Genomic DNA, 18,096 nt, shown 5'->3' on the forward strand with positions numbered 1-18,096 from the left:
GGTTTTTAGATTCTCAAAACACTTTATTTTCTAGATTATATTTCCAGTGGGTTTTCAGTATGCCCTAGGAAGACATAAAAGAGCTCAAGTACTGGAAATACATAATTGCTAAGGCATATATGAGTATGTAGTCTTCATTCATTTATGTGATCATAGCATAGGTATTCTCAGACATACTTTTGAAAAGCGAAACTTTATATTGCTTCAGGAACAAGACAGGACAAATAGAAAGAAGGAAGGGATTTTTCCTTTATTCTCTGGGGATTCTTTTCTTCCTGGAAAAGGGACTTATACCATATAATGGCATTAAATCACCTGTCCCTGCAAGGAAACTCATAGAATTCAGGCTATTAGCAACAGAGATCGTAGAATTCAAATAAATGGAAAGAAAAAAAAATCTTCTTAAATAATTCAGTTAAATGTAACAACATTGCTGTAAAATATTCTGTCTGAAACATTTTCTCCCATGTTATGCAAACGGTCAAGGCAGAAAGTGTAATTATTTCTTGAATACCTACTCATTTAGCTGTACAGGGCTCTTCTTTGGCAGAAAGTAGTCTTTATCCATCCTTCACCCTTTAAAATTGCTGGGTATAACTGAACTGGTAAAGCCTGACTTATGGCAGCTAACATATTTAAAACGATTTAGCAAGCTCCATTTCACTATTGCATTTCACGTAATGTCATTATATGATACACTTATTAAAATTAAAGTTTGGCTACTATTTCAAAAAAGCTGGCATGTCTAATGATGGTGTTAGAAAACTTGTAACAGAAGATTAATTTACAAGCTACACAATAACAAGTGGATTCATTTCTTCAGGGGAAAAAAGCAATCAAAAGATTTAAGTATGATTTTCATATCCTGTAAATGTAAAGATCTAAGGATATTTATCTTAGGAACCCATGATAAGCCATTAAGTCACATTAAAAAATTATTTCAGAGCAAATGAGTTATCTTACATTCTAATTTTCAAATGGAGAAAATGAAGCAATTCTTAATGTTCTTTTAAATGCTTCTATCAGTCTTCTATCCATGGCTGTAGATTAGGTATCTCTGGGTGGTTGTTTGATATTGTGTAATTGCATGTTCCTTTAGCCTTATCTTCACATACTTTATTTACATTGGAAACTGGGAAATATGTTTGCTGCTTGCCTTGAAAAGAGGAACTATATTTCTGAAAGTATGCACCTCCTTCTTAACGAGGCCTCCTAAGACGAGTATCTCACACAATCAGGCACTCTTCATGGCTGTCTCCAATTCGTTATTTGTGAATCCATTCACCACTTTATATCAGATATGATGGAAGAGTAATAGCCCTAAAAATGCAAAGTTCTTGCAGGTTCTGGAGAATTATCAAAATTAAATATTAATGTCTGTGCTGAAGGAAGGGCTATAGTGTGAATTGAATGGGAACCATGTTTTTGCCTTCTATTGCTTCAATATATGTGCAGTTAGCTACCTAATTCAAGTACTGAACTCCACATCTGCTAAAGCATGTAGATCTCTCTCACTTTAGAGTAATCCAGTGCAGACTGGCTATTGCTCTGACCAGAGGGGATGGTTTTGCAATTCCACTTCTCCCCTATGGTGAAAAAAAAGGTTTCAAAGAAAGTACTTTTTTGAAGACAATGGAAAATGTTTGTGACAGATAGCAGGTATAAGAACATCTGTACCATCAAATGCGTAGAAATGAATATCTGAAAGATATGCCATTGTAATTGAGATGTGACATTATCTGTAGTGGTCAGTTGTGGGGGATTATTCATTTTGGTTTACTTTCACTGTTTGTGCAAACCAGCATAACTGAAACAGATTAAATGGATGAATTTCTGAGGATTGGAAGAGGGTAACTAACTCTCTGAGGTTTCATATTTTTTTCCTCTTCAGTCTTCCACTCTGTGTGTTTTGCTTTAAAGGCTCCAGAACGTTATGACTGATTTCCTTCCAGATTTCTGAATCAAAGCCTTTTCCCCCAGCAACTAGTAATACCTAAGAAGGCTTAACAGAAGACTTTTGCATGTCCTAGTAGTACTTGACTGGTTTCCTGATTATTTTTTCTTACATTTAAATGGGTTATAGAATGCTTTCTTAGAAAATGTGGTCTTCTAACCCCAAATCTAAATCTATTCAAATAATTCCCCGTTTCCAAAAATTAAACATACACATCAACACTGAGCAGCCAACACACATATAAGTCAACAAAGAAAGTGTGAGCAAATATTGTAATACCATTATCTGATGTTAGATGCTACATATAAAACCTTAAATACAGAGATTACCTTCTAATTAACAGATATATTAATAGTAGGGTTTTTTTCCTGGATGCAGCTACTTGTATGGGACAGGACTTGCGTCAGTGAGAAACAAAAGGTTCATTTTACTACAGATAGCTGAATTTTTAAGAATGTGACTAAGCACTTTTCATCCTTAAAATACTTCCTATCCATGACTGACCAGAAACTTGTACAGAGCTAGCAAGGTTTTAAATGTACACATGTTTATAACTGTTCCAGACTGAAATATCTGTAAATAATAGTTTTGTTCCTCCAACCCCCTACAATCAATTCAGAAGGTGCCAAACAACTTTCATTGCATCCTAGAGGTTCAAAGACTGATGCTGTCTGAGAAAACTGATGCTGGATGTGTTCAGAGGTGGAAGTGTCTTTTCACAAGTATTTTTGTCACAACCAGCTGTCCCACTGACACCATGCAAGAGTGGCTTTTCTCTAGAGAAGACCTAGAAAGAGGTATAAAGATTATGGTGTTTCAGTCACGGAGGACTTGAGGAAATCTTGTGCATATTTTTGTCCCAGTTCTGTTGCATTTACTGATGGTCAGTGTTTTTCTCAATACTACAGCCTTAACCATGCAACTCTGATGAATTTAGGATGCATGTATCTCATGGGATCCGTCCAGTCTCCTACTGTCATCACCAGAACTATTCTGTCTTGTCTTAGTCTCACCTGCTTCCCCATCCAAAGTCTGTTCCTGTCATGGTTGGTATCCTCAAATCATGGATACTCAAACCACTGGCTACTTCTGACTGTTATTGTCACATTACATTGTGACAAAGCTCATGAAAAATACTGAGCAGGAACTTCTGCAAGAAACAATGAGAGGCAAAGCGTTGACTAGCAAATAGCAAACCTTCACCTTGTTCTCTTTCCCGCCACTTCAATGATAGGTGTTTTCAAATCTCATCACCAAGAACCTGTCATTTCATAGTTTAAAAATAGATGCTTTTGTCAACTCTCCTGAAAAGACTCAGTGATGGTTTAACACTGAGAAATCTGTTCAGATAGGGGTTTTGCATAAAGATAGTGAGCGTACTTTCTGACCTTCTGGCACACTGCCTTTTCAGACCACTTACCACAACAGGCAAGTGGACTAAGATCCTTGGCTAAAGGTAAGTAAACATGTTCCTGCTCGTGTTTATGGATGTAGACATCTTTAAACTGCATGAAGACCTAGATTAATGCTTTAATTGTGGTTAAGTACATAACAAGAGCAAACAAATTAGTCTTTGTATGGGAAGAAAACTGTCCTGAATGGCCAAAAGTATTGTCTGAGTTTTATCTGAATCTCACTATTAGTCTCCATTTTTTTTCCAATACCTCACTCCAGACCTATGGAAAAAATAAACTCCAAGCCTTTCACATCAAGATTTTTTTTTTAGGTTTTTCTTGCATGCCATGAAGTAATTTTAATATTTTTTTTGTTGTTGCTTTTGGGTTCAACATAAGGAGAAGTAGTCCCACTTGGCATCTGTCAGAGTATTTTCCTCAGAGAAATCTGCAGGGCTGTTACCCAAAATTCTGTTCACACATTTACACAGCTCTGCACTTGTCCTTGCCTCCTAGAAATAGTGATTGATTTAGAGGGCCAGCTCCATGTTCTGTGTTTAATTAAAGCTTACACTGTCCTCCTTTTCACTATCCTGTCTTCTGTGTCCCAGAACTCTTTACAGAGTGTGTAATTAGTGTTGTAATTAAATTCCCCCATTCCAAGATCTTTTTTCTTACTATCACTAACCATGGTTTTTTTCACCCTTAGAACAGAGCTTGGCAAATTAATTCATGTCCTTTAGTATAGACTTCACATTTCCCTATCAAGACTTCCTAATTTTTCTGCTCTCTCAATTTTCTGACTACAAAGACCTACAGCCGTGGCACACTGCTTTTGCCCAGACAACCTTGGAGCAGACTCACTTGTCATTTTATATCTAGAAAAAACACTTTTCCAGATATTTCTGTGTTTGGCTTCTCTCTAACTTATCAAAAGACTTGCCTAGATCCCTTGCAGTAGTCACAGTCTTTCTAGTCCCATGGTTTTTAAAGATGTCCTTGCTCTTGGTGCTGCACTGCTGTATTGTGCCTTACTGCAGTGCACACCCGTAGCATTTTCTGTTGGGATACACTTATCCTTACCATTTAATAAATGTGTTGGTGTTCACTGAGTGCTGCTTCATAAACGCTTCTCAGTTTCCCAATGCTGATGCTGGTATGTTAAGGGGCACTCATTCTTAAGCAAAGATTTCAGGGTTCATAATCTTTTTCTTTACCAAGCAGCTTTGTAAAATTTTCCTATTTGTATTTTTAATAGATTGTGAAAGGAACAAATTTGATATCAAATGAAGTTTTAAAGGACTTGAAATTTCAATGAAAATTCATAGTACTTTTTTATGTATGAATATATTTAATATGTATAAATCTGAATAGATGCATATACTAAATAACAAAAGAGAAACGCTTCAGCTTTAAGGATCTAATTGTTAATAAGTCACCCAGGGTGTACAGGTATCCCTTCACGAATAACCTGAGTTCTCATAGGCAGACAGACTTTTTTTTTTGTGGTAGATAAGCACGCATTTAATGCCTTTCTGCACACAGCTTCCTCTGGCACAAACAGACATATATATTCACAAATGCTAGGTGGTATTCCACAGGTAAATATGCACAGAATTGTTTAGGGAACACAGCCAGATCTAAAACCTTATGTTTGAACCTCATGTTCAGCTTTAAAGACACCGGTAGTCCTGTAAGACTCTGGGGAAACTACTCATTCATAGAGTTAGACACGTGAGTGAGGATTAAAGCAGAGAGGCCACTGAAACATGGCTCTGCCTAAAATACATAAATGGGTTTGAAAGTTAGCTGAAGGCTACTTCAGACAAACACTGCCATTCTACAAAATTAACTCCACAAAGATCTCTTAAAATGCCATTTTAATGCAAAACCTTTATTAAAAAAAAAAAAAGAAATTTATGGTATTTCTTTATATATTTTCAGACCACCACACTGAGTATGATTACTGTAGCTTAATCCACTTTTCATCCACTTTTATCTTTGTCTTCTGTAATCTTATTACTTCAGTATGGGAAAAATACTTGGAGGATTTTTCAACTTCAACTCTAAATACGTAATCTGTTTAATGCTGCAAAAACCAAAACCAATAATGGATGCAAATATTGACAAAGTTAAAATGCATCAGAAACCCTTATTCCTCTCAAAGTAACCCATAATTTTGAAAAACTAACTAAAAAAAAATTACACTGTGTTGTTGACAACTTAATATTTCTCCCTCGACTGGCTAAAAGGGGGCTTTTCTAATTGCAATAAGCACAGCTCAAATGATCTGAAACTGATTAAAACAAAAATTAGTTTTATTTCACTAATTTAAATGAAATATTGAAGTACCAAAAGCTTGAATAGGAGACAGCACATTTAATTATCAAAGTTGCTATTAGTAATAGAATATAATTTTGTAAGTAACTGACAATAAGAATCATCTTATTAACTCAGCAGGATTTAGTACAGTGCTTACAATATTATTTGATGTGTATGTTCAATATATTGACAACTTCAAGGTGTGATGTGAACAAATCAAATTGTCATTACATTTTTAAAAAGAAATGTTCCTTATAATTATTTTATTTAAGCCTGACAGAGAAGAATCTTCAGTGATTGTGGCAGAATTTCAATATTCGTGATGACTGTTTCTCAAAAATAATGGCTAAATGATTTTATTTTTTTTTCCCCTGGGTAAAGTAACCCAAAAGTACCTGCTAACTGTGAAGAATGATATCAGTGAGAATCTAGCTTCCCTGGGATTTTGCTCCTGTAGCTGCTGTAATTAATAATTATGCAGTCATTAGGATTAAATGACAATGTCACATTGATGTTATTCTTAATGAAGCAGATTTTCATAAAGGTGACAATGCGCCTTGCTTACAAACCAGTGTGATGACAGCCATTATATTTTTTTACTTTTTTTTTTTGGTGACAACTGGTGTGGTCCAAATTTTCTATGCTCCTAGGAACAGCAGCAACATGTGTTCGAGTCATCTGGCTATATAATCAGAACATGAATATAATTATATACACACACACACACACTCCTCTGTCTCCATACCCACGAGGGCTGCTGCTGCTGCTGATCTCCCTGCAGCAGCCTGGGCCACCTCGACGCTGCTTCCAGGGCAGGGACTGCTTTTGTACTGGGGTCTCGCCCCGTTGTAGAACTGGAAACAGTTCCAGTAAGGACATAAGCTAAGGAAAATTTGGGCCTAAGTTCCTAAAAAACACTTGTGTTGTCCGCTTGCGCTCATTATTCAAAATCAGGCATTGGCTTCAGCCTTCAATTCCTCAGTTGATTGCAATTATAATACAGTTAATAATGTTCCTCAGCTGAATTATCCAACTAATTTTTATACATTTATAATGAGATAATATTAATATAATAATATAATAACAAGCTGTTGGTCAGTATCCATTGATGCTGTATTTATTAAAAATTTACTCTTTTTGCACTTTTCAGCTTGGCTTAAGAAAGTGATTGTTTTCGTTTTGTTTTGGTTTAACTGCACGGCTTCTCCTAATCTACTTCTTATCAGAAGCACCAATGCAAATCCTTCCTTTCTGATTTGGCTGGCAGTTTCAGAATTGTCTGTACGTACAGTGCAAACAGATTTTGCCTTTTCAATATCAACCGCCTACCTCCTGAGCGTCTGCTTAATCCATCTAATCTATGGCATTTGAAAAATATCTATTGCCATGGCATAATTAAATTTCCCGATGAAATATAATTTGATTTCATTCAGAGGGAATTACTCTTCATGGTACGGGTGGATCTCAAGGAGCATTTAGAAAAGTCAAGCTTGCTACTTAACAAGCTAGTAGGGGATTTAGTGGTTGTAGCCCTCTGTTGAGAATGCAGACACACTGCTAAAGTAACACAACCAGCCCATGCACATGGTTAGGGTGCGTAGCTGAAGAAGAAAATGTAAGTATGAAATTATTGGAAAAAATATTTCTACTAAATGAGGTCATAAGGTCTTGATGGATAATAAAGCTGGGACAAGTGCTGTGGTCACCACTGCACTTGTATACTGGTCACATCTGCCTTCAGTTTGTGTCAATAGGATTATAAAGCAGTTGACACACATGAATGTTATTTCCTCCAGTAATATCACTCTGAATTAATAGTAAAACACTTAATCCTCTTCCACTGAATTTAATGCTGTGAATATGGTGCAAGAGAAAGCATGGAGGAGTCTAAAACTCCTTGAAAACAGCCACTTAACTATTCACTTTCCTTAAAAGCCGTTGTAAAGTGGAAAGTGTCTACTTGACCTTCTATCAGTGATTCCTGAAATGTGGAACACTTGTCAAAGGAGGGAAGCAATTATTGGTTTTCTATTAAGGAAATGACATTAATTAGTATCTTAATATGGGGAGTTAATATAGTGGCTTAATATAGGGCCATAATTTATCATTCTTAATTAGAAAGTCATTGAATTTATTTTCTATTTTTCTGACAAAACCTGACAGAACTTCTGATAAACCTGGCTTTAATCTGTTAGTTTTGATTTACTGTAAGGGTAAGAGTGATTACCCTCTTGATTAGCTGTCAAAGGGGAAGAAAGTAAATGCATGCTAAAAACTGTAGTAAAACATGGTAGATGTGATAATGGAGCCACAGCCACCAAACAGAATCTTACAGATTGAAAAAAGTTGCAAAAGTATTTTAAAATTAGACTCTCAGCAATGAGATTGAAAACGTAACTCATTTCTCTCAAAATTTGCAGCATGTCTCTACGCTGTATAAGCAGCTTCCTCAGTTTTCTCCAAACTACTTTCAGTCCTCTCCGTTACAGTAAGATTGTCCTTGCTATAGAGACTACTGACTTTTTCCTACGTGTGTCAAGGCTGATCTTTCTGCTGCCCTTCTGCTTCACTTCACTGAATCTGTGGTGAGACACTAAAGCTCATTCTTCTTACACTGAGAATTACTCCCCAGTCCTTAAACAATACACGTATGGGTAGCAGCAGCTCCAAGCACTTCCATCCCTCTGACCGTGTCACATGAAGGGGAACTTATCTTACCCCAGCAAATGTAAAAATCCCTCTAGTCCCTGCACTTCCCCAGTAATTCACACCTGCCTCCCACCCAGATAATTTAATCTGTGGAGGCTTCAGGACTCCATTTATCATCTCTCCCTCTTCTCATTTACCAGATAACTTTAGCTATCTCCACCTCCTTCTGACCGAGTCCCATCACCCACTTAATCCATTTAAATCCTTCTATTATTTTTTTTTCCCTGCTAAATCCTCTCCTCCAAGGCTCTATGTGTCACCTCTTGATGTGTTTAAGTATATCCAGCACTAAGGTACTGGAGTACTCTTGCTAAGACTCAGTAGAGCCAGCAAAGACAATTTATCTTTTGGCCTTTGCTGCTTATGACCATGTGAAAAAAGCACAAAATTCATTTATTTTTTCATTCTCCCTACAGGTTCATGAGGACAGGAATTCACCTATAATGAGGTAAATAGGTCAGACTGGCAATCTGTTTAGTTTAATATGCCATTTTCAACACAGACTAGTATTATTTTTTTTATCCTCAAATTAAGTCTTTTTTTCTGTTTTAACCTCAACTTCATATGTATTAATTTTACACTTTTTTTTTTGAGACTTGATTTCAAGAGAAAGCTAAAATAAAACAATGAGTCTTGCCCTACATCTAAATAGCCTTTAATAATTTTGGACAGTGTAATCCATAGTCATAAACCATCACTATAAACCATCTGCTATGTAAGTCACATTTTCATCTTACAGGTCTCAGTTCGCTTCATGAGAGTGTTAACAGGATTTTATGAAGATGAGGGCATCATGGAAACAACCTGTGCCCAAACCTTTTGAGCCTGGATATTGACTTCAGTTTGGATTTCTACAGTGTGCTGATCTAAGTTGAACAGTAGGAGACTGTGAGCAGTAAGAGATACTTAACAGTGAATGCTAAGAAATTCAGTAATATTATCATCACACTCAGTGCTACCAAAAAGCTCTTGCAAAGCCATCGTTACATTTGTTTTCTGGGTACCCAGTACACTGACTGGTCCGAAACAAATGCCACTGAAATATAAACTACTTTGGAGAATCATAAAATGGTTTAGGTTGGAAGAGACCTTAAAGATCTAGTTCCAACCCCCCTGCCATGGGCAGGGACACCTCCCCCTAGCCCAGGTTGCTCAAAGCCCCATCCAGCCTGGCCATGAACACCTCCAGGGATGGGGCATCCACACTTCTCTGGGCAACCTGTTCCAGCGTCTCACCACCCTCACAGGAAAGAATTTCTTCCTGATATTTAATCTACATGGCCTTGAAAAAACTCCCCCTCTAGCTGTCTTGTAGACCCCCTTTAGGTACTGGAAGGCCGCTCTGAGGTCTCCCTGGAGCCTTCCCTTCTCCAGGCTGAAAAACCCCAACTCCATCAGCCTGTTCTCACAGCAACCGTGCTCCACCCCTTTGATCACCTTCATGGCCCTCCTCTGGAACCACAAAAAAAGTCTGTCTGTCAATTTAGGAGAACTTTTTGCCAATTACTGTAAAAGAGGGTAAACAACCAAAAACTCTGTTGATTACAATTTGACATTAGTAATTTCATTTTCTTAGTGTCTGTAACATTGTAGTGGCTCCATCCTGTAAAAAAACTCCATAATTTATATTACAGTTTTTTGAATCATGCTGATTACTTGTATTTATAAGCGTAAACATAATTCTACAAGCAGTGGATGTGACTTTTTAAATAGAGTGCAGTGATGGAAGATGCTGAAGCGGTGTTTTACCCTCTTCTTCCCTGCCTTAGCTTGGGCCAGAGCTGCCCCGTAACCTTATGAGCAACAAGGGCCACCAAGACAGCCCCGAGCCTGCTCCAGTGATCTCACCGAGCTGTCTTGTATGTGTTTGGTGTTCCTCGAGCCTCCTCATAAGAAAGGAGTATCTGTATTTCCTATTTAAGCATGCCTTACATCACGGAATAAAGATGGGCATGATTGCATTGCATATTTTGTTCCAAAATGCTGATAACTCTGGAAGCTTACCTTATAGATAAAACCAAATTTGCATTTGATAGATGTTGTAGTCTTGCAGCTAATGCAGCCAATGGTAGAATGTCTGCCCAGCTTCAGACAGAGCAGGCTGCTCCCTGTCTGAGCGAAGCTTGTTTAAAATGACAGGCAATGTTAAATCCTGCCATTTTCTCACTTCTAAAATGATGAGTTATGGAGCACCCACAAATTCAGAACAGTAGAGACACAATAGCAAGTGCTTACTGACCTGGGGGGGAATTTTGTCGAATGGGCAGATTGCCTGTATAAGGATTGCAGAATAGTGTTTAAAATGCATGAATTCACAAATAAGGAGAAATGGTCTCGAGCCAAGGTGAATTTTGCACGGAGAGGAAAATTAGTCAAATTGACTTTACGGTATATCAGCATGACCTCTCACACAAAAGCTTATAAGCCACTATAGGCTTAGGGCGGAGGTTTGTAAAAACACATACAGCAAAAAGTATTTTGGTTATTTATTACTTCTGGTTTAAAGTGGATTGTTTATGCTGATTCAAGGATGCATCAAACTTAGCCAGTTACAGCAAGTTTATGGCTACCTTGTGTACAAAATACTTTAGCAAATCTTGCTTTAGCTTGCTGTTTGACCAAGCATAAGAAAGGAGATAGGAAAGATTTACTATTTTTACTGTACTGGTGGGGAAATAGAAGCAAGTTAAGGTGACGTGAGTTGCTCAAGCTCACAGAGCAGGTCAGGGCAAGTATTCACACACTGCCTGACACAAACTGATGAAAACAGTGAGATTATGAGGAATATGTCTTGTGTACTTAAGCTACTTGTACACAAAATTTCCCGAAGTTTACAGTTTATTCATTTCCCACATAAATAATTTTTTGTTAGATTTCACTATGTTTATGCAAAATCTTGCCCTAGCATCAAGTCTTCTGTTATTGCAGTAATTCTAATTATTAATATAAGTATTATATTTTTAGGCACCTGATTATCTTTTTTCATACCCACTCTGAGAATGATACTGAATATATTTTTGATTCAATTCACATAAAAGGTCACTTTCTTGATTTAGTTTTCTCTTATGGCTTACTGCTGTGGATCTTTTCATCCCACTCCATAGATGGTTTCATGCCATCATTTAATGACATTTAAATTCTTCCCAATTCCTCAGACATCTTCATCCAATAGAATTAGTTATCAACTGCAGCACCTGTTGTCCAGAACATTATACTTTATTAATTTTGACTAGCTTTGGGCATGGTCAACTGTTATTAAACACAGTGGTAATGTTATACCATAACACGTATTGCACACATACTGGGTAATATGTTACTCTCTGGCAGGAGGAGGCTGAAATACATTGATGTTACTATATGTACAGCAATATTTAAGGTTAGAATGACACAGATTGTGGACCAGAACCCTACATCAACACACATTTTTTAGCTACTAAAAGCAGTCGTTTCAGATTATTTTTTCTTTTTGTTTAGCTAAGTGAAAAAAAGTGCAACGTGTTTTCCAGACACCCAGCTAAACCCATGCCCAGTAAGTATCAGAGGTTGAGTATCAATTATTCAATAGAAGATTCATCTCTTCCTAGTTCTGTGCAGATGTATATTTTTGTCTATGTATATTTATAAAATCTTGAAAGATTTTTGTCTATGTATATTTATAAAATCTTGAAAGCAAATCTTGAAAGCAAATCCCTGGGCTTTTGCCCAAGAGGCATGAAAGTGTCTCCTAGGCCACTGGCTAAATTTAGTGTGCAATCCCGGTGCCTACATTGGGAGGATGGTGCTCTCATCTCAAAAGAGAGGAAGAAAAAGGTTACTCCAGAAGCAAATCAGAGCATTTAAACCAGGCTCCTATTTTGACTAGCCATCTGGAGAAGTATTTTTCTTGATGGCATAGCAGTGATGAGCTATTGCACTACTGGGCTGATAGTATCACATAGTAGTTGATACCATCACCACTACAAACTATACGTGACGCTACTCCAGGCATGAGAAGCAGGTCTTTTTGAGTTTGTCTCCTTTCTGTTTTTAAGCTGCAACATGGTCATCCACCATTGCTAGGGTATTCGTGGCACGTATGTATTTGCACAAAGGATGAGGATACATGGATGCAAACCTCCTCCCTTCCCTTTTCTCTGGCTACAGGACAGACGCTGCGCCTGCAAGAGGGCACAGATCCTGGCCCTTGTTTATCAAGGAGCAGGTAATTGCCTTTTCTAACCCAAAGCACAGCAGCCATTTTTCTACCAAAGTGCAACTAGAATATGTTGTGGTGGCAGTTCTGTAATGACCTAGAAATGAATGCTCTCAGCCTGGAAATGGGAACAATTTCCTTTTCAGGGGGAATGAGAGAATACAGCTCCTTCCTCTCCTGGCCGCGTGTTCCAGCCACTACATTATCCTATCCAGGATCTTTTGTTTAATTTTGCTTCAGTTCAATCATTCTTGCGTCCTTTGTTCACAGAGATCCAGTTTCAATAGATGGGATAGATAGTACTCCTACCCAAATTACTGGGTAATGAGGATGGCTTGAAGGAGGAGCTGAAAAGAACTATTATACTTCCTAGCTATATTCTTATGTAAAAGAACACTATTGCCTTCATCTATTGAAAATCAGAAGGATGAGGGGAAGTCCTTGATAACTAGAAAAAAAAAAACAACCCACAACCCAACCCAGCATTATGTTCCTGTTTAAAAAAGGCAAGAAGGAGGATGCAGGGAACTAGATGGTCAGCCTCACCTCAGTTTCTGAGGGGCTCATGAAGAACATTCTCTTGGAGTCCATTCTCAAGTAATGTGACAAAGTCGTCAGGCAAACTGTGCTTTACCAGCACAATTGGCTATGACTGACTCTGGATGATCAGCAAATGGTAAATGTGAGCTAACCAGACCCTAGCAAGGCTTTTGACATCCACTGTAGCATTCTCATTTCAGTACTGAGGAATTGTGGTCTGGAGGAAAGGAAAATCAGGTGGGTTGGACACTGGCTGTGCCGCTTGGTTTAGAGAATCATGAATGGTAGCTGGTCCATGTGGCAAACAGTGACTAGCAGGGGCTCCAAGATCAATACTGGGGGCTGACATTTTCCAACATATTCATTGCTAGCCTGGATGATGACAGAGAGTGTGCAACTTGTGGAGGACATTGTGCTACACAGGAGAAGTCCCCGGCATGGCAAACAGCAAGCTTCAGTCCAGAGGGGGCTTGCTGAATTTCAAAACCAAACCAACAGCAACTTCATGAAGCTCCATGAAGCTCAATAAGGAGAGGTGCAGAGCTCTGTGCGTGGGACAGAGCAACCCCAGGCATCCCTCCAGGCTGAGAAGCAACAAATGGAGGAGCAGCAGCCCTAAAGACAGGGAGACACAAACATTGAAGTGGATGCCTGACTGAACGTGAGCCCCCCACATACAGGGCTTTCAAGATCATTTTGTAGAGGCGTCTCATATGATACTGAGAGACCCGAGATGAAAGTGCATCTCATGCTACAGATTTTGGAGCTGAAACCTGAAACATCAGTATCAGAGAAATGCCTTTGCCTAGATATTTCATGGTAAGACTTCATAGAATTATAGAATGGTTTAGGTTGGAAGGCATCTTAAAGATCATCCAGATCCAGCCATGGGCAGGGACGCCTCCCACTAGACCAGGTTGCTCAAAGCCCCATCCAGCCCTACAAAGCCTTGTACGCTTACAGGGATGGGGCAACCACAACTTCTCTGGGCAACTGTGCCAGCCTCTCACCACCCTGATAGTGAAAAATTTCTTTGTGATATCTATTCCAAATCTACTCTCTTCCACTTTGAAGCCATTACCTCTTGTCCTACCTTGAAAAAAAGTCCCTCTCTAGCTTTCTTGTAAGCTGCCTTCAGATACTGGAAAGCTCCTAAAAGGTCTCCCCAGAGCCTTTGCTTCTCCAGGCTGAACAACCCCACCTTCCACTATTGGCTTGGGAAACTATAAAATTTTTATTATACTAAGTCTACACTATCTTTATTTACCATCAACTTCACTAATTTTACCTGTCAGAGAATGAAAGTATCTGAATTAATACGTAATTATGCATGAAAATCAGTAACTAACAGTTAGAAAAGCGGCTAAAATGACTACTGCGTGTTTAAGTAGATAATCACGCCTCAGGCCCACCCTTGCAAAACACTGCTTTTGGGATGTGACTCACTCCCTACCAAAAGCTTTACGGAAGACACTACGAGCTTGCAAGGATCTGCAGCTCTGCTCCCCTCGCGCGCGGAGCCGGCTCCCAACTGGCTGGATGGGGCGTGCGGCCGGACCGCAGGACCCGCAGGGGCTCTGAGCCACACTGGAAACAGAAAAGAGACAAACTGCTAAGAATGCTCCAAACTATGTACGAAGCAAAGGGAAGTCTACAAACGATGGCTCAGGTTTTGATGACTTTTAAGTATCAGCCTCATCCCGCCTTTCTCATTGTAATCAATTACATTCTCTTGCCCATCAGGACTGACTACTTTTGTATCCAAATAAAATCATATTGAAACTGCTAAAATAATTGAAACAACACACAATAGTTTTTTCTAGTGTTTTGAAAAAGATGCTGCAAGTCATTTAAAAAGCGTAACAGCTTTTTGTTTTTCAGTGTCAGCACAGACTTCAAAACTTCACAACTTTTTGTGCAACCGTTTTATTAAAAGTTTTTTCTCATTTTCTTAGCCTTAACTAGTATTTAATCAGGGTATGTACAGAAGTGTACCTAAAACCATGCATGACAGAAACCTCCCATTGTATTTTATAACCAGGCGCTGCAATGTGGCTCAAGTTAAGCAGGAAGGTTCAGACCACTGAAGCTAGAAGAAGAGAGAGGGGTTTTTTTTCAGATGGGAAATTTTGATCTGTTTCATCTTCTCCGTGTCTCCTTTAGCTCTTATCTGTCAGTCTTGTAGCCTGCAAGGTTGCATCCAATTATATCACGGTTGGTTTGCTATCTATGTCAAACTAAGTTATACAAAACCACAAAATAAGGTTTGGTTCTTATCCTGATACTGTCTCATTAACTACAACATTGCACAATTGTATCAGTAATATCTGACTCTTAGCTATAATAATTCACTAGGATGATGTCATCTAAGCTGTCACGTTATATATAGGAGGTACTATGCAAATAAACTTGATAACAAAATGCCTTCCTTGCTTTTGAAGGTTGACTTCAGGGTCTTAGCTTTTGTGTACAGATGAAAGATCCCAGCCTAAGCGGCTGTGCCTCTTACTTCATGGCAATCTCATTTTTTTAACCCTTTGAACTTTATTTTAGGATTTTTTCTTTTTTTTTTTAAAAAAAAAACAAAAAGGATTTATCATCGAAAGTGTCTATATGCTTTTGCTTCCTAATAGTAATCTGGAGGGGCAATGCAAGGCCACCACCAACCTTCACCTTTAGGTCACGCATACATCCTTTTAGAAAGAAGTGTGTAGGTCATACTTTGGATCTTGCAATATTTTCCTTTCTTTTCAAAGAAAGACTAAAAATCCTACAAGTGATTATGGTGTAATTATATTGTAGGCCTGCCGCATTTTTTTTCTAGTTCTATTCCCTCTCCTCCTTCCCCTCGTCATTCCCACAAGTACTTAACACTCCTGATGTTAGCTGTGGAAATGATATCCTGAAGGGAAGCTTTGCTCAGCTGCAGAACCCACAAGTTATTTTTGTGGGGGTAGTTACTTCATGTCCTTTGTCCTTTGCTAAAATCAAATTATTGTCATCTGTTCCATTGTGGGATTTATATGTTAGCATGGGAAGGTTAGTATTTTTACACTTATTATCTAGAACTCCATCATGATTACATTTAAATATCTCTGATTTTAGCAAGCCATGCTATCATTCCTCCTGCTGTGGTATATTCATATCGGATATTGTGAAATCCGACAGCACCTTTTCCTGTAAATTGCGTTTTCATTTGTGTCTTGGCCACCAGGAAGACGGAAGCTGCACTTTCCCCTGGGTCTTACCATTGTCCCATTTAATCTTTTTTTTCTTTTTTTTTCCTGCACCAGTCTAATGTTTGTCCCTAAGGTCTGCCTCTTAAGGTGTTGAATCTGCAATTGTTTCTTGTGGGTTTTTTACAATTTCTTTCCCTCTGTCAACCTCTGTTTTGTCTCTAGCCAACTCAGCTAGCTGACCAGACCTGCAATTCCATCACTCCAAATGTTATCCATCTCTATTCTTTTACTGATAAAAGAAAAAAAAAAGAAGAAAAATGAAAATATTTTATTTCAAAGTTTCTTGGAACTTGTATTAGCATCAGTTTGGGAAGTCTTTTGAGTTTCCACAACATTTCAAAATGGAAGGGTGGTGCAGCTGGGAGGGAAAAAAAAAAAAGCCTAGAGAAGACTATTTGCCTAAAGTGCATGGTTAAAAAAACCCAACCAAATAAAAAAGCTTAAAAAAACCACCCAAAACAAAACAACCACACAACTTTTTTCTTACTACTGATCTTATTTCTGCTTCTCCCCCACTCCCAATTGCTTTGCAAATTTGTAATTCTCTGCTTCCAAAGGTTCTTCAAACTTGTTCTACTGGTTTTCAGAAGCAAGCAGACTTGTTTTTCTAAGCTCTTCAGTATACCAACTGAACTTATTTAATTTTTCATTTTGCTCTCACAAAGAATCTCAGGACGCTCCTTGAAGGGAGCTGTTGTATCATATGGATATATTCAGTGTGTACTCCACAATACTTTAATTACCTGGTGTATGAAACCATACAAAGCTGTGCTAAAACGATGGCACTACTTAGTAATCATAAAGACCTTGATCCAATAGTAAACGGGAAAAGTGCCTTGTCATAAATAATGCAGTCACCTCCGAGGGGAGCAAATTTTAATGAAAATCCTTCCCTTCCTCCCTATCACACAGCCAAAATAAAGCAGAGCTTTTCCCTTTCTTCTCATGGGTGGACCCAAAGGTGTCCAGGAGCAAGTTCTACCCTTTTCTCCCGCATTAAGGTCGATGCTTCCCATGGTTTGTGGGGATCCCCAAGCTGTGCATCCTGAGGTCACTACACTAAGGTGGCGTTGAGGCCTGGACACTGCTCCTTCTCCCCCTGGCTGGGCCATGGTGGTGGCAAATCACCTCCGTAAGGGGATTTTGGCTTCTGTGCATCGCCAGAACCCGGGGCGGGGGGGGGAATACACGTTAAAAATTGCTGCAGGTAATTTGTGAGGCTGTGCTTCCTCAGCCAGCGGGGTGAAATTCTGTGAGAAACGGGCTGGTTGAGGATAAAATGAAAAACAAAGGTGAGGTAGAAGGGGAGAAAGGCCTGCTCTGGGTTAAAGAAGCAGCAACCCGGGCCTGGCATGGGAGGGCCGGCGCCCGCCGGGGCTGGGATGAGAAGCGAGGCGCTGACTGAACGGCTGTTGTCTCCAGCCAAAAAACCTTTTATTTGTCCAAGTTTTGCTGCGCTCCAGCGGGGCGGGGTAACGGCGACCCGAAGGGACCGGGGCTCCCCACCGCCCCTCATCCCGCTGCCCCGGGGCGGAGGGGGCCGCGATGCCGCCCCCTGCAGGGCCGCGCCGGCAGCGCCCAGCCGAGCCGGAAGGGCCTCGCCGCCAGCGCCGACGGCAGAGAGACGCTCGCCCTACTGGCGGAGTAATCCAAGAGAATGACACCAAGGTTCCTGTCTCCCTCCGCCTCAGGACTACTTCGCCCCCGCCCGCCGCACGCGCTGGAGGGGAAGGAGGCGTGGTCGCG

This window comes from Calidris pugnax, unplaced genomic scaffold (genome assembly GCF_001431845.1).
Source record: "Calidris pugnax isolate Ruff unplaced genomic scaffold, ASM143184v1 scaffold42, whole genome shotgun sequence".
Classification (NCBI taxonomy): domain Eukaryota; kingdom Metazoa; phylum Chordata; class Aves; order Charadriiformes; family Scolopacidae; genus Calidris; species Calidris pugnax.